Source organism: Perna viridis, chromosome 15, assembly GCF_037379345.1.
Source record: "Perna viridis isolate PV_CMFRI_1.1 ecotype Kerala chromosome 15, ASM3737934v1, whole genome shotgun sequence".
Taxonomy (NCBI): Eukaryota; Metazoa; Mollusca; class Bivalvia; order Mytilida; family Mytilidae; genus Perna; species Perna viridis.
Window position 1 is genome coordinate 11,331,029 of NC_142459.1, and position 26,644 is coordinate 11,357,672.

At 31.7% G+C, this 26,644-nt stretch overlaps 1 pseudogene across 1 annotated transcript in view; it reads left to right on the plus strand.

Annotated features, from left to right (window-relative positions):
* The window catches only part of LOC148596926 (uncharacterized), a 119,469-nt pseudogene that overhangs the window by 41,010 nt on the left and 51,815 nt on the right, over nt 1–26,644 (plus strand). The window contains exons 8-9 of the transcript XR_015919036.1: nt 12,067–12,084; nt 17,703–17,801. The product of XR_015919036.1 is annotated as an uncharacterized LOC148596926 (transcript). The remainder of the gene's footprint in view (nt 1–12,066; nt 12,085–17,702; nt 17,802–26,644) is intronic.

Below are 26,644 nucleotides of genomic sequence, written 5' to 3' on the forward strand. Positions count from 1 at the left end.
GAAGGTCTTCTTTCTTTCATACATAAACGTCTTGTACCATTTTATTCAAACTAATAACTTTACCTCTCACTCTACACAAAACAAGTATGGGCACTCCTATTTCCGAACATACTTCATTATCATACATATGCTTGGCCATCATTTTGGATATTTATTTACACAGACTCATTAAACCAGTTTGTACAAAAGGTCAAGATGAAGAAAAACAATCATTTCTTCTTTTGTCGTGTAACGAAAAAGGTATAGATGAAATTTATTTGGATAATATCCTCTATCTCAAAAAAAGTTACGAAGAAAATTTACCCCAAAAGACACATTAATACCGATTATGCTATATTCCTATTGGGCTAATTTGTCTCCCGTTAAGGTTTTTAATTCATCTACCTATCACATGACCAACTTTGTTATAGATTGAAATTAAAGTCATCATACAATCCCTGTATGGGATAAACTTCCCAATTGCCCTATATTCCAATCCCCATGCCCCATTCCCCATAGCTCCATCCCCCATTGCCCTTTCCCCCATTGCCCCATACCCTATTCCCTAAAGCCAAATTCCGCATTGCTCATTTGTCCATTGCATCGATTTATTTCCTGTTGTCAAATGCCTTTCCCCATTCCTAAAAAGAAAAAAAAAGTTATGTAAATGTTTTATCAAACACATATCATGCATTAGGAACCAAAAAGCTTTGTGCAATCAATATTGATTTTAGAATTTCGCCGGCGATTTCGAGAAGTCACGAAATCACGCGATATTTGCATTGTTTACATGTAATATCGCCACTTGGAGTTGCATGAGAAATAATCAAATAATAATAATTCTAAAGACTATTGATATATGTATAAATAGTGAATGAATATGATTTCTAGAATTATTCTTAAGAATGTTAAAAATTGTCCAGATAAGGTTTTTGTTGATTGTAATTATACATATATTTCGAACCAAATTCTTAAAAATGAGTTATTTTTTTTTTAATTAAATCAGTGCGAACACTTTGTGGTCTTAAAAAAATTGCTTAAAATGTTAATATTGTCTAAATAAAAATCATATGTGTGGCTGTGACACATTAATTTCAATCAAATTTATGCAGATTGTCAGGGTGCGAAAAATTGTAACTGAAATAATGGTTCCAAATTATTGTTAAAATATTAAAATTGGCAATATTATTATTCGGTTAGTGGTTGTGACACTCTTGTGTCAGTCAAAAATTATCAAAAATGACATATTTTTGCAAAGTGTCTGTATACAAACACTTTCAATGTATTTTGTTTTTGTTTGTTTGTTGGGGTTAACGTCCGGGCAGCAGTATTTCAGCTATATTCAGACAATGAACATGAAATCGATGATAAAATGAACATGAAATGATAAAAAAGGGATGGGTCACAAGGACAACAGGGTCGACAAATTTTGATTGCCACTAGAAAAAGGGGGGTGGGTAAGGTCGGGCAATTTAGCCTCCTGTGGCGGAGCGCAAAGGTTCCTACTCCTATCGAATACCACAGCAGGGTTCTTTAACGTGCGAGGAACGTGGCATCTTTCCCAACACGGTGCACCACTATGGTTTGCGGTCAGGTTTTCCGTATTATAGCCTAACAACCCCAGCATGTAACATGCCAGGGGTACCCCATTCCACCACCTGGGGCACACATCCCAGTTGCTCTGTGGGTAGAGCGCCTAACCCCCGGCTAGGTTTCTGAGCACTATTTAGTCCCCTTTTACAACAGGCTTATTTTTTTAAACACCCGGACCTGCACGGGGAACTTTTAATGTACCCATAAGTCTAAAATTATTGTAAACAATGTTAAAATTGTCTATACCTTTATTATGCTGATGACTGTGATACATATATTTCAGACAACATTTTTGAAAATGGGATATTTTTTTTTGGCAAATTGAATGAGTGCTAACACTTAAAATATCATTAAATTTCTTATATCACTGTTTAAAATGTTAAAATGATCATAAAAAGTATTATTTGTCTGGCTTTGACACATTAATTTTAATCAAATTTCTCAAAAATGGCATATTTGTACAGATTGTAAGTGGTGTGCGAACAACTTTAATTCAAAAAATAGTCATGAGTTATTGTAAAAAATATTAAAACTGGCAATATTATTATCCGGTTGCTGGTTGCGGCCCTCATATTTCAGTCAAAAATGATATATTTGTTGCAAAGTGTAAGTGTGCGAACACTTTAAATACACCTATTAGTTTCAAATGACTGTAAAAAATGTTAAAATTGTCTATATCATTATTATGTATATATTATATGAGCACGAACATTTAAGATTAACTTCATGGTCTTTTATAATTGTTAAAAACGTTAAAATTGTCAAAATAAGCATTATATGTATGGCTGTGATACAATTATTTCAATCAAATTGCTCAAAACTGAGATATTTGCATGTTATAAGGGTGGGAGCAATTATAATTTTAGTCCAAAATCTTCAAAATGACATATTTTTGCAAAGTCTAAAACTAATGTTAAATAAGTCTATATCATTATTATTTTGATGGTTTTAATACATGTTTTTCAGATCAAATTCTTGTAAATGAGATATTTTTTTTTGGCAAATTGAATGAGTGCTTACACTTAAACTATCCTTAATGGTCTTACTCTATTGTTAAAATTGTTAAACATCATGTGTGTGGCATTGACATTAATTTCAATTAAATTTCTCAAAAATGACATATTTCTACAGATTGTATGGGTGGGAACAATTTAAATTAAAAACAATGGTCCAAATTATTGTTAAACTGGTAATATTATTATCGGGTTTGTGGTTGTGGCGCTCATATTTCAGTACAAAAACCTCAAAATGGCATATTTTTGCACAGCCTATGTGTGCGAACACTTTTAATTAGATTTCCCCTGACCCTGCAACCATCCTCTTTTTCTTTGGATATTGATTTGTCGGTTTGGGATCAGAACGATGTGCCATACAAAAAGTTGGAGATTTAGCGGTACCACGGAGTATCGCCCTTCACACGCTTTCAACGACTTTCAGGTTAAAATCGTGTAGCTGATGCATACCTAGTTCGTTTCGGGATTCATTTTTCTTTATGCTGATGTACGGTTTATCGGTTTTTTGTCATCATATTTCGGTAAAAAGAAGATTGATAGCCATGACACAGGGTCTGCAGCCATTTACATTCAATTTCCAACTTTTCGGTCCTATTCAAATGAAATTCCTTCATGCACAGATGTTCACGTGAGATAAAAAAACACCGCCTACTTTGGGTGTCTAAAAAAGCGTGCGTACTGTAACAACATGGACTCGGTAATTCTGAATTGGGACACTTGATAGATTTGGAATCGATGTGGATAACGAAAGAGATCGTCGTAAATTTGATGGACGCATATTTCAATGTGACTTTTAATAGAAGTTTTAGTAAGTTTGACTTGATTTTTCATTATTCATACCCCTTGTTCTATTCAGTTCTCGAAATTTTTCCCGAAAATTGAACCAAATTATGCGACAGCATGCATTCTTTGCGAAAAAAGCGACACCATTAAAATGGTGGCTGAGGTCTTTATATTTTTGGTTCCATAAGTACAATCCTAGTACCTAACACACTATCCTTTTTATTCCCCAACTGATATGATTTCTTCTATGAAATTGTTGAAGGCATAATCCAAGATGAATTGGATGGAATATGTTTTTGTCATTTAGTTAAACAATAACCTTGATATTTTTGTTCTCAGTTTGAAATGGACCATGTCTTTTGTTTTATCACTCTGTCTTTGTTCAATCTCTGAGCAAGGGGAAAGGGATCTTTTAAAATGATCCAAATACATGAAAATAATTGTTCACTTCTCAATTGAAAAGTAGAATAATAATGATTCTATATTTTCTCAATTACTAAACAAGGCAGTTTTTAGCTCACCTAGTCGGAGGCCAGGTGAGCTATTGCCATCACTTGGCGTCCGTTGTCATCGTCGTTAGCAATTATACAAACCCTTCTCCTCTGAATCTACTTGACTGATTAGAATAAAACTTGATTAGATATAAACTTGGTATAAATGTTTCTTGGGGTATCTTGCATAAAACTGGTGTGGAGGATTTTTGATTCTTCGAAAGACATGGCCGCCTTTACTAAAAATAGAACACTATGATAGTTTAAAATAGACTTTCAATTATTGAAATGATCCTAATGATAAGCCCTACCAAAGACTTCTTGAGTCAAAATTGTTGGAAAATTTCTTTAACAAAATTTATTGCCTTTGAAAGGCAAAATTCAACCAGGTGAGCGATTCAGGTTCCTGTGAGCCTCTAGTTTCAAAATTACATATTGAATTTGGTTGCTTCTGAATTAAAACTAAAACTTTGTGCTTGTGAAACAAAACTCTCTTATCTGAAATCAAATCCCTACCCCCTAAATCCTACTAGAATACTGTCACTGGAAGATGTAATTAAATTTATTAGTGTATAAACTTGTTTATTTATCATGAATGCACATGGTAATAGAGACAAGTGCAACATTTTGTCGAAACATATAGGTACTCAAGAAAATTCTACATAAACTTTCGCGCTAACATAATAAAGTGAAGAAAACTCCTCAGCAATTAACGAATTGAAAGAGCAATACAAGAGGGTGTCCAACTTAAAATAAAGGCATTGCCAAATGCAGCATGGTACGACCACGGACAATTAAACCCTGCAAGTGTGGACACAATATTAGCTATTGACACACTTAACATAGAGACCTACAGTTCATTATGGACCCAACATATCCTTTGGACACAATATTGCACAATATTTGGAAATTCAATATAAGTATAAAGGTATGATTAAGAGTGCATTCAGAGGTCACTTTGTACTTCATTATCTCAAAAAATATGGTTAATTTGGTAGGCATACTTTTAAAAACTGTTGTATTTAGGCTTGAATTTTATATGGCATTTATTAGAAAAAAAATTTCAAAATTGTACTTCAAAAACCATTGAAAAAATCTGAAATCTGATTGAAACATGTAGGCATGGACTTTTATAAGGAATGTTATAAAAAAAAACTTGACAACGCACACCCCCCCCCTAAAAAAAAGAGATGATTTTTAGGGCGTAGCTTCCTTTATAATTTGAAAACTGTTAAAGATATTTGAAATCTAATTGAAAAATGCAGGCAAGGATTTTTATGTGACATCTACAAAAAAATTCAAAATCAAACCAGAAATAAACAAGCTGCCCTCAAGAAATCAACGGGAAAAATACTTGTTTATGACCCGTTATTCCAACTTGGCTTAAGTCACAACCCCCCAAAAAAATTTGTCCAAGTTAGAGGTATAGAATATTGAGAAACAATATCATATGCATTGCTATACATTTATTAGAGTTGTATTGTTAAATTGAATGAATTTCTTGCTTAAGGACCCATTGATGCCCTTAATTCTAATCCCCAAAATCAATACCAATAATACTGTTGTAGTTTGCAACCATGTTTTAAAATTTAAAAAAGATAATCCAATTTATATTCAAATTTTCACAAAAAAACAAGTGTCTCCAGAAAACAAATCCGAGTGAACAATATATGGGGTCGTATAAATATTCGCGATAATTTAGACCCAGACCTATGAATACATGTAGACATCTTTTATTGTGACCAAAGAGTATAATTTGGAATGTATGCCCTCATCTATAGTAACTTGTTGGGACTAACATGTAGTAAACAGAACCACACTAGTATTCAATTGTCAAAACCACCTACCTAGGTTTCTGAGCACTATTTAGTCGCCTTTTACGACAAACTTAGCGCTGCTGCAGGCCTATTATTCTAACATCCGGGGCCATATGGCATTATAAGGTGTAAAATATTACATTCTAAGGCTGGGGTGCCACATGTAATATTTTACACATCTAAATAATTAACATTTCAACCGAAAGTATTGTAGCAGGATCAAGAAGCTATTGTAAATTAAATCCAACCGGGTGTTTTCATAATATGCTGTTCCAGTACACATATAGTAGGCGGTGTTTGTTAATCTCACGTGACCATTTGTGCATGACGGAATCTCATTTGCATACGACCAAATCTCGCTTGCGTCACGCAAAGTTGGAAATCGAAAGTAAATGGCTGCTGACCCTTGATTAAGGCTTTCAAACTTTTTTTGCCGAGATTTGATAACACAAAGCCGATAAAAATTACAGCAGCATAAAAAAAATGAATCCCGAATCAAACTAGGTATGCATCACTAACCTGAAATTCGTTAGAAGCGTGTGAAGGGCGACACTCCGCGTGAAAATGAGATTTGTTTTTGCAAATTGAATGAGTAAAAACCTTTAGAATATCCTTAATGGTCTTATATTATTGTTTAAAATGTTAAATGTGTCAAAAAAAAGTAGCATGTGTGATGATTTGAAACATCAATTTTAGTCAAATTTCCCAAGAATTACATATTTATGCAGATTGTATGGGTGCGAAAAATTTTAGTTAGAAAAAATAGCCTAAAATAATTGTTAAAAATATTAAAACTTGCAATTTTATTATCGAGTTGGGCATGATATATTGTCTGTACTGATTTAAGCCATGCATGAAGTATTTGACAAATTAACAGTAAGTTGGTGTACTTTTTCTTGGTAATTACATTTCATTGATACAAACAATGACAATGATTAACATAAATTAAAAATAAAAGTTCAAAACGACATGTCCTACTCTATAAATCTTTAGCGAAATATTTTGACAAAAATCAATATAGGTATTCGAAAAATAAATAATGCTATTCTTTCTTTCTGATAATTATTTGTATTTTAGTATTATTGTTATACAACAAAGCGGCAGAAAACTAAGCGATTGTATTGGAAAATCGTAGAACTCAATTCAACATACATTTGTAATACCATGTTAAAAAACCACGGTCTGTAAATGTATTTGTTACTTTTTATTATCGTTCGATGTATAAATTGACCAAACGTAGAATACAAAAGTTTAAGTAAAGAAGAAAGACTATATGTGTATCATCTCTTGAACGAAAATGTTATATTTGTTCAATCAAAATTGGTTTATCAAAATAATTCAAGAACAGGAGCCCCGCCCCTCTATATGACCTTACAACCAATTAACTGTAAGATAATGTACTTTTTCTTGGTATACATTTAACAATAATCTGGAGCTTTATTCTTTTCATCAGATAAATTCGCATTCAAATCTTCCATTTTATTATAATAACACACAAAGAAAAATAAATACCAAAAAAATATAAAAAAATAATTATCAAAACGGCATGTGCTTTTAACAGATATTTGCATGCAGTCATTGCAATCATATTGTACAGTAGACTTTCCATTAACACTACATACAAGTATTACCCCTCAACTACACACTCCTTTGAAATGACTTTTGCGAGTTGAGATAAAAACTTTGTGTAACATCCGTTCAGCACTTGCATATGGAGTGTTCACATCCAACTCAGACGTTATGCCATAGCGTTCTGCAACGTTGACTATCTTAGACCACCGCAACCATTGCTCGTCGGCTTTCCCATTGCACTTCTGGGTCTTACACATATATATCAAGTGGTTTTTTTTTTAAATTATCCTTCAAAAACCTTCAAATAACGAAGTTAACAGCGCCAAAATATGATACAGCTTTTTGAAAATCAATTTCAGAAAGTCGTTCTATTTTCAGATTTGAAACTGTTGTACAGATGTTTTGAGGATGAATTTTGTACTTTCACTGTTTCATGATAGTATGTTGCTGTTTTCTTTCTCATTTCCATCCTATTATAAAAATACGAATGCGGGAAATTTTAAGTCTATGGTATTTGTGTTTTTCAAAATAAGAATTATGGGTTACATAAAGCTGCTACTCTCAGTTGATAATTGTAAAACGGAAAGAAAAACATTTTTTCTGATGATATTTTATTGCTAGTTATAACTCTTTCATTAGTTGTATTAATAAACTGGTTAATGTTGATCTGCAACACAAGATTTAAGTACGAAAGTACTAATCATTTTATGTTGAAAATTGAATAAATTGTGTGATCAGATGCCTCTTATATGAACTCATAAATAGAGTCACAAATAATCAATAAATATTTTTATTAGTAAACATAAAGGTCAAAAGCAATGTTTCAAAATATGTTTATCTTATAAATGCGAAATTTCACGTACTTCTTTTTAATCTTTCCCATATTGTGTGACCAGTAAAAATAATAACTAGTACGCAGTGTAAAATATTACACTCTCATAACTGATAAAACTTTATGTACTATTTCTTATGTTTGGTATGTTTTGCTTAGTTTGCAAGTTTGTAAAAAAGCATTTGATAGAATTTGTATTTTGAAATTTTATTTTATTATACGTTTTATTGTGTTAAGGGTGGTTTATAAGACCCGGCAAAATATGTTTGGAACGTCACACTTAAAATATTATAGCAATCATCAGAGTATTTCAAAATTGACGACCTTTTATACTAAGAATAGTAGATTTGAGATTAGTTTGCCTAGGTATGTCTAGTATCTTCGAATAAAATATTGATAAAAAGGAGAAATGTCGCTGACGATTTGACCATCAATGGTCCTCAGAAAGATGATCGCTATGGTTATTGAAACAAATCTTTGTCAATAGATCAGTGTGCAATAAAAAAAAATAAGACAGAAGTTTTAGCTATAGAATAATTTTAATGGTGTCACAACATTTGAGAAGCTATAGACATATGCTTTACAGTGGAATCTCTTTCCTTTGTGAATCTCCTTGAGCTAACACCTTGCTTTACACAGTTATCCCATATAAACGAAAATATGGTTATGCACGTACTCCAGTATAAGCCAACTGTTCTCATTAGTTATATTAAACTCGTGAATGTTTATCGGTAACAACATGTTTAGGTGCCAATTATTTAATATTACAAATTTATTCTTGTGTAATCAGGTGCCCCTTGAATGAACTCTTAATTTATTGCCATAAATAAACTAAGAAAGATTTTTAATTTGTTAACAAAAAGGTTAATAGCAGTGGTTAAGATACATGTTCGGTGTAAATGTGAAATTTCACGTAATCCTATATATTCTATCCCATATTGTGACCAATCAAAAATAACTAGTACGCTTTGTCAAATATTACATTCTTACAATCATTTAGTGTGTTTATAATTCATTATGTTCAAAACTATATTTGATAGAACTTTGTTTTTGATGGTTTATTTAAAAAAAAAACGCTTCATTGTGTAAATGGTGGTTTATAAGACCCGACAGAAACTGTTTGAAACATTTCACTTCTGGAATAAAAATATTCAAATTGTCCTAGTATTTCAAAAGTGTTGACCTCTTTAACTAAGAATAGTCGATGATTTGAGATTAGTCGGAGTAGTGTCATAAGTCAAGTATCTACGAATACCGTGTTAAAAAAAGAGGAATGTCGGTGAGGATTTCTTTTATTAAAACAATGGAAACAACAGAAACAAAAATAGTATAACCCATTCTTCACGAGAATATCCGATATTGTGTGACCAGTAAAAATAATAACTAGTACGCAGTGTAAAATATTACACTCTCATAACTGATAAAACTGTATGTACTATTTCTTATGTTTGGTTTGTTTTGCTTAGTTTGCAAGTTTGTAAAATAAAATATTTGATATAATTTGTATTTTGAAATTTTATTTTATTATACGTTTTATTGTGTTAAGGGTGGTTTATAAGACCCGGCAAAATATGTTTGGAACGTCACACCTCAAAATATTATAGCAATCATCAGAGTATTTCAAAATTGACGGCCTTTTATACTAAGAATAGTAGATTTGTGATTAGTTTGCGTAGGTATGTCATATGTCTAGTATCTTCGAATAAAATATTGATAAAAAGAATAAATGTCGTTGACGATTTGACTATCAGTGGTCCTCGGAAAGATGATCGCTATGGTTATTGAAACAAATCTTTGTCAATAGATCAGTGTGCAATAAAAAAAATAAGACAGAAACTTTAGCTATAGAATAATTTTTAATGGTGTCATAACATTTGAGGAGCTATAGACATACGCTTTACAATGGCATCCCTTTCCTTTGCGAATCTCCTTGAGCTAACACTTTGCTTTACACAGTTACCCCATATAAACGAAAAAAATTGTTATGCACGTACTCCAGTATAAGCCAACTGTTCTAATTAGTTGTATTTAACTTGTGAATGTTTGTCGGTAACAAAAATTTTAGGTACTAATTATTTAATATTACAAATTTATTCTTGTGTAATCAGGTGCCCCTTGAATGAACTCTTAATTTATTGTCATAAATAAACTAAGAAAGATTTTTAATTTGTTAACAAAAAGGTTAATAGCAGTGGTTAAGATACATGTTCGGTGTAAATGTGAAATTTCACGTAATCCTATATATTCTATCCTATATTGTGATCAATCAAAAATAATGTGTTTATAACTCATTATGTTCAAAACTATATTTGATAGAACTTTGTTTTTGATGGTTTATTTAAAAAAAAACGCTTCATTGTGTAAATGGTGGTTTATAAGACCCGACAAAAACTGTTTGATACATTTCACTTCTGGAATAAAAATACTCAAATTGTCCTAGTATTTCAAAAGTGTTGACCTCTTTAACTAGGAATAGTCGATGATTTGAGATTAGTCGGAGTAGTGTCATAAGTCAAGTATCTACGAATACCATGTTGAAAAAAGAGGAATGTCGGTGAGGATTTCTTTTGTTAAAACAATGAAAACAACAGACACAAAAATAGTATATCCCAATCTTCACGAGAATATCCGACGACATTTGTCCTCAGAAAAATGACCGCAATGGTGGTTGTAACAAATCAGTGTGGCATAAACAAGTAAAGTTAAGCGTCTGGTAAAGAAGAAAAATCTCTTAAAATTTCTACAAAATTAATGACCATAGGTACATGTAATTAAGCTTTTGAATATCTAAAATAAAACAACCTTTCTCAGCATAAGTGTGTGCTAATGTCCATGGTTCCGTTTTGTTTAAATGATTATTTCATACCTTTTAAATAATCTATTTACGCATATAAATATCCACACAAAAACGGCATGACTTGACCCATGGAAAATACACCTCTTTTAACAAAGAGGTAAAGTCCTACAAAAAAAAACATATAACACTAACAAATTTTATTGAACAGTGCAACTACAGACAATCTTGTACAATTGTGGAATTCTGTGCCCCTATTTAAATAAAATAGGATTGCTTTATATCAACATATATCAGTATAATGTCAGACACAAAAGATCATCCTTAACAATGGTATTTTGAGATAATTTTTAGGTATATTTTTGTTGTAACATTCGCGAAGTATTTTCCTGTTTTTTTTTTTTTTTTTTTTTTTTTTTTTTTTTTGAGGATCGCAGGGTACAAAATCCGTTTTTGTAATCAAACAGTTTATCTTAGAGGGCACGTAATGTTTATTATTTGAAGCTACACTACGATTAAGTGATAAAAAGGAAAAATGTATTTTTAAACATTTAATGTAGATAAAATGTAAATTATATTAACAAGGAATAACGACGCAAATCAATTTGTTTTCTTCTGTTGAATTAATTTGTTTGCAAATGTTGTGCTGTTTTTGTTTTTATTTTTTTTTAATTTTATCACAAGACACCTTAAATATGTGTATAGTATCATACTGTATACAAGTCAACCTAACATTTTTTTCTCAGTTTGTGATAGGCATTATGTATCAGTTTATATTAAATTCACTGACTGCCAAAGGTGATTCAAGAAAACCCACCGAACAAACGATGCTGTTTCGGTCCAGACGTGATTAATTCTTAAATAACAATAATCATGTCTGCATTTAGACATGTATTGTCATGCGAAATTCGTGCATTAATCGCCCATTAAAATAAATCAAATCACGAAAGATAATTCTAGCAAAATGTCGATTTTATGTACAATATCGATATTTTATCTCAAAAAGGGCAATAATTCAACAATAACTGAGACGGGTATGTGATTAGTACAGTAACTGTTTCTAAAGAAGACATAGAAGTGAGTTCGATGAGTTTTTGACCTGCATAAATGACCTCCTGTCTGATTTGTTACTGTTACTTAAAAGACAAAATCTCCTACTTAAATACCAATACATTCTTCTTTTCTTTTTCAGTGTTTCTAGAGCCAGATGGTACAGTTTTACTGTATGATAAAAAACGTATAGAAAGGATTTAACGTCAAAGTAATATATTTCGTACAATGACATATTACTATTTTGTTACCTATTATATATTATGACTTTTCAAAAAATCAAAGATCTATACGATTCAATATACAATATTGATATTAAATTAGCCAAACACTTTGACAAATATCAATATGGGTATTCGAAAAATAAATAAATGATATTCCTACTTTATGATCATAACTTGTACTTTAGTATTGTTCTTAAAAAACAAAGCACCAGGAAGCAAAATGACTGTATTCGAAAATCGTAGAAAACTTCAATTCAATATGAATTTGTAATATCATGTTAAATAACCATGATCTGTAAATATATTTGTTATACAAAACGTAGAAAATGATAGCCTAAGTTATGGTGAATGATTACATGTATATCCTCTTTTTAATAATAAGAAAAAACCTTTTTCTGTTTTATTTGTTCAATCAAAATAGATTGTGTTAAGAAATTTCATTAATTTGTAGAGAGATAAGGGTTACTTTGAGAAAAAGGAGACGTTGTTTTTAAATAATATAAGTTTTAACATGAACTAGTCAACCGTCAAATGTGAAAATTAGTAACGTTAAAAAAGTGAAAGAATAATAATTAAAAAAATCTACGAAGTACAAATCAAATAATTATTGAACAGGAGCCCCCATCATTTTTCCATTAATTAAACCATATAACCAATTAACAATTAGCTGATGTACTTTTGTGGATATAAATTTGATGATAATCAAGAGCTTTATTGTTTCCATCAGATAAATTCGTATTCAAATTTTCTATTTGATTATAATTACATTCCATGCATACAGACTAAGGACAATGACTACCAAAAAATACAAATAAATTTTCAAAACGACATGTGCTTTTTCACAAATCTTTAGCGTTACGTTACCATAGGATACCTTGAGTTTCTCGTATACTTAGTTACCGATAAAATGTGTTTTACAAACACAAACAAGGTTTCATAGCTGGATCTGCAAAATGTACCACCTAACCACTTTCAAAACTTTTAACTTCTATACTCACAACTGTCAAAGAGGGTCTGCAGTCCTACCACAACACTTGTTACTCCCGTAGTGGTATTAATTCAATGTGGATCCTGACAAATTCGAAAGATCTTTTGGAGACAATCAGTTCAAGACTATTATCTGAATATAATAGTAGTAAAGCCTATGATTTTTCAAAACTGTATACTTCTATTTCGCATGCTCAGTTAAAATCCCGACTTAAAAATATTACACATCTTAGTTTTTCCAAAAAAAGTTGGTACACCTAGATACAAATATAAAGTTGTTGGTACAGATTCCTCATACTTTGTAAGAAATAATTCCAAATCATCTTTCAAATAAACAGAGGAAAATGTTTCCAAAATGCTGGAAGTTTTAATCGACAACATATTTGTCATCTGTGGTGGAGGTGTTTTTCAACAAACGGTCGGCATTCCAGTGGGAAAAAATTGTGATCCTGTATATACTGACCTATTCCTTCAATTTTATGAGGCTAACTTTATAGCTTATCTGATCCGAAAAAAGGAATACCGTTTGACTAGATCCTTTAATCTCAGTTTCCGCTATATAGATGACGTATCGTCTTTAAATTCTCATAATTTCCGGAATTTGATACGTCGCATCTATCCCAAATAACTCGAGAAAAAGGATACTACAAACACTGTGAAATCAGCCTCATATCTTGACCTACAATTAGAAATCGATGGTAAAGGAAAACTATTGACTAAACTTTACTTAAAACGTGATGTCAGAGCTTGCCGAAACTACACATACTTTTTGTGTCCCGCTAGAACTCTAAAAAATAGACTTCTGGAACTGGGTTATGTTGCTATAAGATTGAAGTCATTCCTACAGAAATTTTATGGTCGTCATCATGAACTCGTGGATCGTTATGGTGTATCCATCTGCACCATGAAAACTGATTTATTCAACGGGTCATAGTTTTCCTTTCCTCGTTTGTCTATCTCGGACTGGACTTTTTATTAGCAACTCGGCGGGTGTTTCTAGAAAAGCAGAGGACGCTTACCTTACCGGTGCACCTCGTCCATGCTCCCAGTTTTTAGTAAAGTCAGAGTTGCTCATTTGCTTTTGTTATTTTGTATGTTTGATTTTAGTTATTTTTTGTTCTTTGTTGTGTATGTCTTTTTTCCATGTCTGGTCTTTGTCCCTAGATTACATTTTTTTGATAACCGCAATAACCTTGGTTCTCTTGATTACTCTTTATATGTGATCATCTTCCCAGTTATAACAAAAATATGATCAGTCGATAATCCGTTTTAATAGTCGCAAAAAAAACATATTTTTTTCTAATATTGAGGATGAGTGAAATTACTCACTTTCCTACTGACAAAAATCATGAAAAAAGGAGTAACCATAATGTTAAGCGGGAATATATACAATGCTAAGAAAGTATTTATACATTGTGAAAGTATTTTTGAACTAATCTTTAATTTCTTTTATATGTCCCAAAAACTTTGATAAAAGCTAACCACATACATCATGATTGCTCTATTTTGTTCTGTTCTTAAGCTTAAAATACATCCATTAATTGGTTTATGTAAGACTTACAAGGAAATCAAATCATATGATAATTCAGTAGTCGTGATTAAAAAAAAAGACAAACTTTATTTTTCAACATTTAATGCATATCAACTATAAATTTAGTTTTCAATTCTGTGATAAAAAAAAAAGACAAACTTTATTTTATAGAGCATTGCGTAGGACCCCATATTAAACAAAAAATGCAAACTATTTTTCCCTTGACTCCTATGTACTGACATATATTAGGAAAACATACGCTGGGGAGGGGGTCAAACATTGAATACCCAATTATTCTGCCGGCATAAAAAAGTAATCATTCATTAATGTATTTATCTAACACAAGCTCAAAAGCATTCATCATCATTAAGAATATTTTCCAAATAAAAGCACTATAATAATATATGACACACCCATAAAACTGACAATGAAATTTTAACAATAGCATTTGTATCCTTCAAATGGAAGATAATTTCTTAAGAATGGATTATAGAAATATAGCAGTTTTGGATTTACATGTATATGTTGTACAACGTGTATCTTAACTGACAACCAACTTAACTTATTTAGAATTAAAATATCATTCCAATATCTCACCGGGAAAGGAGATTCATTTTTTATTTCGTTAACATGACATACATGTACATTTATGCAATACCATTGGACAGTTTTACTTGCAGACATACATGCACATATATATGTAACTGTACCTTATACATGTATGTGTATATACGCAATATATAAATTTCAAACAAAAAACCATAATGCACATTTGTATTATTGAATATAAGATTGGTTAAAAATGAGGTTGGTAAAGTTTTGTTCAGTTTGTTTCCAATTCCAATCATAAGCTCCAGAATTCAAAGTATGGATTTATCCATTCGTTCTTTTTTCAATTGGAGGCTCTTAGCATTTCAATCCTGAATTACATTCTTTTGATTACCGCTATAACCTTGGTTCCCTTGATTACACTTTCAAAACTTTTTGCACCCTCACACTCTCCTAGAAGACTCATTTGCCTGCAAAAGGAATGGGCAAGCTCTTTATACGACGGTTTACAAAATCAAATTTCTGTCTTTATTAACATATTTTAATAATTTTCAAACAATGCAGTTTAATGAACAAATTGTATTACGCAGAATTTCAATGAGCACTAGGAATCCTCTTTAAATGTATGTACATATAAAATTATAATAAATGGGAAACCTCATGGACATTTAAGTCTATTGACATAGACTTCTAATATTTGGTATGTTGGTATATCCTCTCAGAGCAGGGTGTCGCAGACCAGAGTTGGGGTTCATATAACCTTGACCTTTAACCTCAAATCTCATACACATTTTGGCATAATGCGGTAATCACACCAAGGCAGAGAAATGTTTTATGTAGATGACCTTGACATCTGACCCCAAGATCAAATTACATAATTTGGCAAAATACTATACTAAACTTTGTCTCGGCAATAATGTTTTTTTTGTCTTTTTACCAAGACATCTGATATTTAGCATGTAAGTAAATCACATTAAGGTATAATGTTCTAGATAGGATAATTTTTTACCTTGACATTTGATTCCAAGGTCAAATGGCATATAAAATTTCGGCCAAATATCATACAAAATTTTGTGTGGGTCATAATTTGTCTGTCTCTTTACTTAGACACCTGATATTTGGTATGAGGTTATATTTTCGTAAGTCGAGTCGTCACATATTAGAGTGTTTGATATTTGAATTTGACTTTATGGTCAAATAACATACCAAATTTGGACACGCTTTTCATACAAAATTTGTACCGACCATTACTTTTTTTGTCTTTTGACCTAGACTTCAAATATTTGGAATGTTGGTATCCCCTCAGAGAGAAGTGTCATGTACAATAGCAGGAGTCAGTTGACCACAACCTTTAACTTCAAAGTCAAACTCGTACTTCTGTGACATCTAAGGCAACACCGCCTGCACAAAGTCCAGCGCCCTAGACCACTCGGCCAGCTAGGCTATATATATATATCAACGTCTCAGAATGTGACGACTCTATTCTCTACACTGCTCCATTGGACCAATTGATACAAGGAATATATGTAAACGTACAGAAAGTCCAGCGCCCTAGACAATACCTCATGATTGCTCTTTTTTTTCTGTTGAGTTAATTACAATCATATGATAATTCAGAGAATTACGAAGCATTTATCTCTCACTAAAATTATCAAAATCACAAACGATAGCGATTGGAATGTTACTAATCGGATATTACTATTTTTTTTAAATATTATATTTTATGATATTAGCATTTCTGGGGTGTATCACATTTTTCAGATGTTTCTTGATTCTTACAAAGACAGCTACTTAAAATATTTACTGTCAAAGTTTGTAAACGGCCTTGAATGCTAACTCCGCTGCTACGTTCAAATTAATGAACATAAATAATTTTGACATCAAATAAATCATGTTTAGTTTCGACGTCATCACGTTTAGAGTTCACTATTTGGTCGTCGATTGTCGTTTTTTTTCCAATATTACTGTTACATTTCTTAATGTCCCTTGGTTAACTTTTTTCTATTCCAACTGTTATTTTATTTTTTTATTTTTTTATTATTTGTTTTTTGAATTTATAACATGAACACTGTGATCTAAGCTGCTACTTCTCCGCTTGTATAATTCTTTACATCCTCTGATTCTTCAATTTCTACCCCTTGAGTACTTCTCTCCGAACCGATCATCGCCCAGACACAGTCTTTTCACTTTTAGAATTGACTACCTTTTTCATCAGACAAGCTACTGTTTATAACACCATGGTTTTCAATACGGACTTTTTATTTTTGCTTTTGAAAAGTCAGCTTATTTCTGTCCGATTCTGCAGTACCAACGAATGTTCCCTTTGCGCTAGTTATATTTTCCATGATATCAAACCTTTCCAATCCACGAATCTCTTTTGCGGAAATAGTTTGGAATTCTGCTTCATGAAGAATTCATTCACGAGATGACTCAAAGGATTCATGTTTTACCTTTGCCGAATTTCAACCTTTGTTATTTCTTTTGTAGTTCGTAATACTTTTTACTTTCAACGCATCGCCCGAAAAATACTGCTGATCTCGCTAGTGCCTAATCCGCACATAAAGTTAATGGCGCTTTCCAAGGCTCGTAAGTTTATTTATCAATGGAAAATACTACAGTTGAGACTTCATTCCTTGACTAATATCTCAACTCATTACATCAATTGACTCATGCCTTCCCTTAATGATCGATTGGATTCATTTGATGATCTTGATTTACCACTTCATGTTTCTTAACAAATGGCCCTGGCATTCATTTTCTGTCTCTGAAAGTTTACTTTCGATTCGCTCTATTTCATATGATTTTACGAACATTTGCAACTTCATGCCGCGTTTTATATTCATTAAAACAATTACTTCCATTTATTTAATGACACGTAATTTATCCCGCAATTTTTCATTTTCGTATCGATTAGCTAGTTCCCTAATACTTGTATGTCTAGTCTTTGTGAAGTCGATTTTTTTTGGATATATTCTCCTTTTTGTCATAAATTTTAAAAACCCTTTCGTCGCTCCCAGATGTTTCTCAATCTGTTTTAACGTCCACATTTAAACCTTAATATAATTAATATTTCAAATACGATTAGGAAAAGATGTGCCGATATGGACTTAACCGACAATTTAGTGTCTAGATACCTCGATTACAATTGAATAACTCCACCCAATACACATTGAACTCACCATTGCTATTCACTAATTACCCGGCTTCAATAGTAACAAAATTAATTACGTTAAGCACTGGACAGTGAAATTAATAGAATGAATAAACATTTGATACTTCAGACACCTGCAATTATATCAGCAAAAAAAATTGAAACTACAGGCAAAACAGATTATTAATAATTTTTAAACTGGCCAGCCATTAATATCTCTGAACAAAAAAAAGTTAGCGTCAAAGTATTATCAAGTTCGAATATTTAGCTGGATTTAAATGAAATATCTTATTCATTTCATGTATAATAGGAGTAAGAGATAATGATTTACTAGTACAATGTCCAATGTTTGATGATTTTGCAGTTCTATTAACTTCTGTATCACACGTTTATTCTTTATTTTCACAATTTAATGGCCAATACTGTTCTTATAGTAGAAGAAGAATTAGTCGAACTTAAGTTTGTTTGAACATATCGCAACTTCAAAGGATACGATCATTTCATTTTTTCTCCGGTTCTGTTTGCGAAATAGATCCCAACGGATCAATGAACATGTATTTTTTCTAAGAAAAAAATATATTGGTATATTTCAAATCTTCACACTGAGATTCTGAATCTATACATATCAATATCCGATAATTAGAATAGAAATAGAATAAGAAATCTATCTATCTGGGAAAACATCATGAGACATATCAACATAAATCAATCTGACGCCAACTTTGAGAGACTAAATAAATTTTACCACACAGCAAAATTTTTATAGGAATTTCTTGGCAAAACTTCATTCCTTTTTTAATTACAATTCAGGACAAATACATTAATACAAATATTCTAGTCAAATTTTTAACACATTTGGTTGCGATTTACAAGTTCTGTGAAATGATTCACAAGGAAAAATCGAACTTAGAAATACCGCTGATTTTGAAACCTGTTAAATAAAAAAAATTATGAAAAACGTATGCTAACACTTTTAGTCAATTTCAATAAAAATATATGTTTTTTTTTTTGGTAAAATAGCATGAAACAACTTTAACTGTCCTGCGATCGTCTTTATTAATTACAAAAAAAAAGAATATATCGATTGATATTCTGCAATAACAGTTGCTAAATAAAACACCATATTTTAACATTAATATTGAAAAGAAATGACATTACCTTCTTTCCAATATGAAATTCAAAGACTAAGGAATAAAACGAAGTCAGAGGGTAAATATTAAAGATGGTATCTTCATTTTATTAGAGTATTTAGAACTAATATTTAATATGTATAATGAGTGTCAAAAAAGTTCTTAATTGACGAAACAAATACACATATATAATTTTTTACGAATGTTACTAAAATGTATTACAACAGTACATAAGGCAGAAATCGATGACAGAAAATTTAAACAGATTTAAAATTTTTCGTGATGAATGGTACTGTTTGCAAGAATAATCCCAAAAGAGAGATTCTAAAATAAATTATTCGTTCTTTTCTTAACGACGCTAATGAATAAAGGGGAAAATAATGCAAACACTGCAATATCATTGATATCTACAGGCGATATGAATAGGAAACATGCGGTTTCTAGATATACAATATATATCACACTTCAATAAGTCGGAGCATTCGTGGGTAAAAAAGACTTATGCATGTAATTAGTATTAAATCGCTTAAATGCCATCCAGCGAACAGTGCTGTCCTTAGTACAATCTATGGCAGGGAATGAATAAATACGGGATACAAGTGGAAAACTGAATACGCGGACTAGGATGCTACATTATCCCTTAGGTGCAACGACAACACTAGGAGACCTTTCATGCCAATACAAAAAAATAACATCAAATATAAAGCAAAAAACTTTGACAGTGGATAACCCGATATTGTTTCATAACACGAGGCAGACAATTAAATGTAAGTGGCATGCAAAAAAAGACAAATAATAAACAGTCCTACTTGGCTGGCTCAAATTTAAACTAAAGGGGGCTGAGGAGGGTTAGAAAACAAACCACGAAAAAAAAAGTATGAATAAACACCATACTTTGAAATGACACTAATATGGACACTTAAAATGGGGTTTCTTAGGGCTTGTCTCCGTCCCCAAATTTTAAGAGCATCCTTCCGCGGTCAAAGGGTCCAAAAGTGCCCTTCATTACTCAATGGTCCCCTTATCTAAGTCCACTTCGGTCATCAAAGGCACCACCCTGCACCACCCAAAAAATATTTTTCGTACGAACATCGTTACTATATACATGACATCAAAATAATTGCTTGTATATATAAATCTCCATTGTTTCGATCCCATGGAAATTCCATGTAATCTAAATAATCGAATGTGTGACCAGTGTACATAAATATGTTCTGAAGATGATTTATTAAGTTGATATAATTTTTGCGATCCTTTTGCTGTTAAAATATGCAATAAAATAAATTCAAATCAAATTCAAATCAGCAGGATAGTAAAGGTGCTTCAAGTGAATTTTTCTTTTACGTAAAAGACCTGAATCATAAATTGCTATAATTATCTTACTAATGTCTACATCGATGTCTTCTGGCGATTTTAATTTTATATTAAACACACACTTTTTGGGGAATTCCACTTTAGAAGTAGAAAGAAAATATATAAACACTTTCAAGTTTCATGGGAGTTTTCAGCTTAAACTTCCTGAGAAGTGTGCTTATTTCACATTTTGACGATTATCGTAGGGGCGACTTTTCTTCCATATATGGAAAACGGCGTTGTGTACCAGCATGAGCATCTAACGTGATTTTTTCCGCTTTTGGTATAATTATTTACTCAGTATTTCATTATTATGTGAAAAGTACCCACAGACTCATAGTAGTCATTTACATAATACATTTAGTACATTAAAAATATCTTTGAAATTGCGAGCATAAGCAATGGATGCAATAACATGCATCTCCTTTACAACGCACTTTAGTGCAATATATAAATCAATAAAATGTGCAGAGTAATTAAGAGTAGAAAATTGCATATTTCAAAACCTGTTTAATAAAAAAACATTAGTAATGATGCATGTTACGTTTGTTTATACACAAACCAATATACTAGCTACTTCCACGACTTTCCTTTCAGTTCAATAGTTTTCTCTATAACATTGTACGCGCTTATGAACGTCAAATGTAGTGGCGACGTTGAATGAAGTATACCAACCAACTTCCGTGCATTTGCGTTAAATATCCAACGCACTTCAGAGTCGACCATCGCAGAGCAGCGCGCTCATCGCACCCCGTTGCACTTCCATGTCTTACAAATATACTAACGTTATCTCTAATAATGACGCCCTAGAAAAGATATATTGGTTTTGGATCTAAACATTGATGGTTGCCATGCAATTATTGCAATCAAATTGTACAATTTAAGAAAATTTGACCAACTTCAGTATGCAGTGTCCTTGAACAAATGAATGAGTGAATAATATACCTTCTAACAAGAAAATGAGAAAAATATATGTTTTTTTTCATTTAAGAAAAGCCTAACTTAAGATATTTAATGCGTATCCCATCAGTTAATTCATTAGATTAAATGTCTGCAAGAACATCTGATATAGACGTGTTAACAAAATGTATTACAAAAGTACATAATGTAGAAATCGAAGGAAGAAGACATAACCATATCAAAAGTTTTTCGTAATTAAAAGTACTGTTTGCAAGAGAAATTATGTAATAAATGTATTTGTTCTTAACGACGCTCGTGAATAAAGTGGAATACTGGATACGGTGACAAGATACTGTCATACCTTTTCGGGTACAATGACAACATCAAACGTAAAGGAAACCTTTCAAGCCAATATAACAATAACATAAATGTGATGTATCTATATGACCAAAATTCAAGACGGATAACGAGTTATGGCCATCGCCATAATACATCACCTAAGATGCAAGAAGGTCTTCTTTCTTTCATACATAAACGTCTTGTACCATCTTATTCAAACTAATATCTGTTCTTTACCTCTCACTCTACACAAAACAAGTATGGGCACTCCTGTTTCCGAACATACTTCATCATTATACATACGCTTGGCCATCATTTTGGATATTTATTTCACACAGACTCATTAAACCAGTTTGTCCAAAAGGTCAAGGTGAAGAAAAACAATCATTTCTTCCTTTGTCGTGTCATGAAAAAGGTATAGATGAAATTTATTTGGATAACATCCTCTATCTCAAAAAAATTTACCAAGAAAATTCACCCGACAAAGACACATTAATACCGATTATGTTATATTCCTATTGGTAAGGGCTAATTTGTCTCCCGTTAAGGTTTTTAATTCATCTACCTAACACATGACCAACTTTGTTATAGATTGAAATTAAAGTCATCATACAATCCCTGTATGGGATAAACTTCCCACTTGCCCCAAACCCCATTGCCCAATCCCCCATTGCCCCATATTCCATACCCCATAGCCCCATTCCCATTGCCCTATCCCCCATTGCCCTATCCCCCATTGCCCTATCCCCCATTGCCCCATACTCTATTCCCTAAAGCCAAATTCCGCATTGCTCATTTGTCCATTGCATCGACTTATTTCATGTTGTCAAATGCCTTTCCCCATTCCGAAAAGAAAAAAAAATGTTATGTGATTGTTTTATCAAACACATATCATGCATTAGGAACCAAAAAGCTATGTGCAATCAATATTGATTTTAGAATTTCGCCGGCGATTTCGAGAAGTAACGAAATCACGCGATATTTGCATAGTTTACATGTAATATCGCCACTTGGAGTTGCATGAGAAATAATCATGCTAAATATTCTAAAAACTATTGATATATGTATAAATAGTGAATGAATATGATTTCTAAAATTATTCTTAAGAATGTTAAAAATTGTCCAGATAAGGTTTTTGTTGATTGTAATTATACATATATTTCGAACCAAATTCTTGAAAATGAGTTATTTTTTTTTCGAATTAAATCAGTGCCAACACTTTATGGTCTTAAAAAATTGTTTAAAATGTTAATATTGTCAAAATAAAAATCATATGTGTGACTGTGACACATTAATTTCAATCAAATTTATGCAGATTGTCAGGGTGCGAAAAATTGTAACTGAAATAATGGTTCCAAATTATTGTTAAAATATTAAAACTGGCTATATCATTATTCGGTTAGTGGTTGTGACACTCTTATGTCAGTCAAAAATCTTCAAAATGACATATTTTTGCACTTTTAATGTAGCTATTAGTCTAAAATTATGGTAAACAATGTTAAAATTGTCTATACCATTATTAAGTTGATGGCTTTGATATATATATTTCAGACAAAATTTTTGAAAATGGGATATTTCTTTTGGCAAATTGAATGAGTGCTTAAAATATCAATAAATTTCTTATATCACTGTTTAAAATATTAAAATGATCATAAAAAGTATTATTTGTCTGTCAAATATCTCAAGAATGGCATATTTGTACAGATTGTAAGTGGTGTGCGAACAACTTTAATTCAAAAAATAGTCATGAGTTATTGTAAAAAATATTAAAACTGGCAATATTATTATCCGGTTGGTGGTTGCGGCCCTCATATTTCAGTCAAAAATCTTCAAAATGATATATTTGTTGCAAAGTGTAAGTGTGCAAACACTTTAAATATACCTATTAGTTTAAAACGATTGTAAAAAATGTTAAAATTGTCTATATCATTATTATGTGAATGGCTGTCAAATATATATTTCAGACCAAATTTTTCAAAATGACACATTTTTTGCAGATTATATGAGCGCGAACAATTAAGATTACCTCAATGGTCTTTTATAATTGTTAAAAACGTTAAAATTGTCAAAATAAGCATTATATGTATGGCTGTGATACAATTATTTCAATCAATTTGCTCAAAACTGACATATTTCTGCGTGTTATAAGGGTGGGAGCAATTATAATTTTAGTCAAAAATCTTCAAAATGACACTAAAACTAATGTTGAATATGTCTATATCATTATTGTGTTGATGGTTGTAATACATGTTTTTCAGATCAAGTTCTTGTAATTGAGATATTATTTTTTTTTGCTTTTTTGCAAATTGAATGAGTGCTTACATTTAAAATATCCTTAATGGTCTTACTCTATTGTTTAAAATGTTAAATTTGTCCAAAAAAATTATGTGTGTGGCATTGACACATTAATTTCAATTAAATTTCTCAAAAATGACATATTTCTACAAATTATATGGGTGGGAACAATTTAAATTTAAAAAATGGTCCAAAATTATTGTTAAACATATTAAAACTGGTAATATTATTATCGGGTTTGTGGTTGCGGCACTCATATTTCAGTACAAAATCTTCAAAATGACATATGTTTGGACAGCGTATGTGTACGAACACTTATAATTAGATTTCCTCTGACCCTGCAACCCTCCTCTTTTTATTTGGATATTGACTTGTCGGGTTGGGATCAGAACGATGTGCCATACAAAAAGTTGGTACCACGGAGTATCGCCCTTCACACGCTTTCAACGACTTTCAGGTTGAAATCGTGTAGCTGATGCATACCTAGTTCGTTTCGGGATTCATTTTTCTTCATGGTGATGTACGGTTTATCGGTTTTTTGTCATCATATTTCGGTAAAAAGACGATTGAAAGCTTTAACCCAGGGTCTGCAGCCATTTACATTCAATTTCCAACTTTTCGGTCCTATTCAAATGAGATTCCTTCCTGCACAGATGGTCACGTGAGATAAAAAAACACCGCCTACTTTGTGTGTCTAAAAAAAGCTTGTGTACTGTAACAACATGGAGTCGATGATTCTGAATTGGGACACTTGATAGATTTGGAATCGAAGTGGAAAACGAAAGAGATCGTCGTGAATTTGATGACCCATATTTCAATGTGACTTTTAATAGAAGTTTTAGTAAGTTAGACTTGATTTTTCATTATTCATACCCCTTGTTCTATTCAGTTCCCGAAATTTTTCTCGAAAATTGAACCAAATTATGCGACATCATGCATTTTTTGCGAAAAAAGCGACACCATCAAAATGGTGGCTGAGGTCTTTATATTTTTTGGTTCCATAAGCGCAATCCTAGTACCTAACACACCATCCTTTTTATTCCCCAACTGACATACATGTTATCTTATCAGGGAACAGGTGCAGAAACTAAGGAGCCATATGATTTCTTCTATGAAATTGTTGAAGGCATAATCCAAGATGAATTGGTTGGAATATGTTTTTGTCATTTAGTTAAACAATAATCTTGATATTTTTGTTCTCAGTTTGAAATGGACCATGTCTTTTGTTTTATCACTCTGTCTTTGTTCAATCTCTGAAACATTGACCATTTTAAAGCAAGGGGAAAGGGATCTTTTAAAATGATCCAAATACATGAAAATAATTTTTCACTTCTCCATTGAAAAGTAGAATAATAATGATTCTATATTTTCTCAATTACTAAAAAAGGCAGTTTTTAGCTCACCTAGCCAGAGGCCAGGTGAGCTATTGCCATCACTTGGCGTCCGTTGTCATCGTCGTTAGCAATTACACAAACTCTTCTCCTCTGAATCTACTTGACTGATTAGAATCAAACTTGATTAGATATAAACTTGGTATCAATATTCCTTGGGGTATCTTGCATAAAACTGGTGTGGGGATTTTGGATTCTTCGAAAGACATGGCCGCCGTTACTAAAAATAGAACACTATGATAGTTTAAAATAGACTTTCAATTGTTGAAATGATCCTAATGATAAGCCCTACCAAAGACTTCTTGATTCAAAATTGTTGGAAAATTTCTTGAACAAAATTTATTGCCTTTGAAAGGCAAAATTCAACCAGGTGAGCGATTCAGGCTCCTGTGAGCCTCTTGTTTCAAAATGAAATATTGAATTTGGTTGCTTCTGAATTAAAACTAAAAAATTGTGCTTGTGAAACAAAACTCTCTTGTCTGAAATCCTACTAGAATACTATCACTGGAATATGGAATTAAATTTATTAGTTTATAAACTTGTTTTATTTATCATGCATGCACATAGTAATAGAGACAAGTGCAACATTTTGTCGAAACATATAGGTACTGAAGAAAATCCTAAATAAACTTTTAATTAACTAATGTGAATGTTATCACTTTCGCGCTAACATAATAAAGTGAAGAAAACTCCTCAGCAATTAACGAATTGAAAGAGCAATACAAGAAGGTGTCCAATTTAAAATAAAGGCATTGCAAAATGCAGCATGATACGACCACAGACAATTAAACTCTGCAAGTGTGGACACAATATTAGCTATTGACACACTTAACATAGAGACCTACAGCTCATTATGGACACAACAAATCC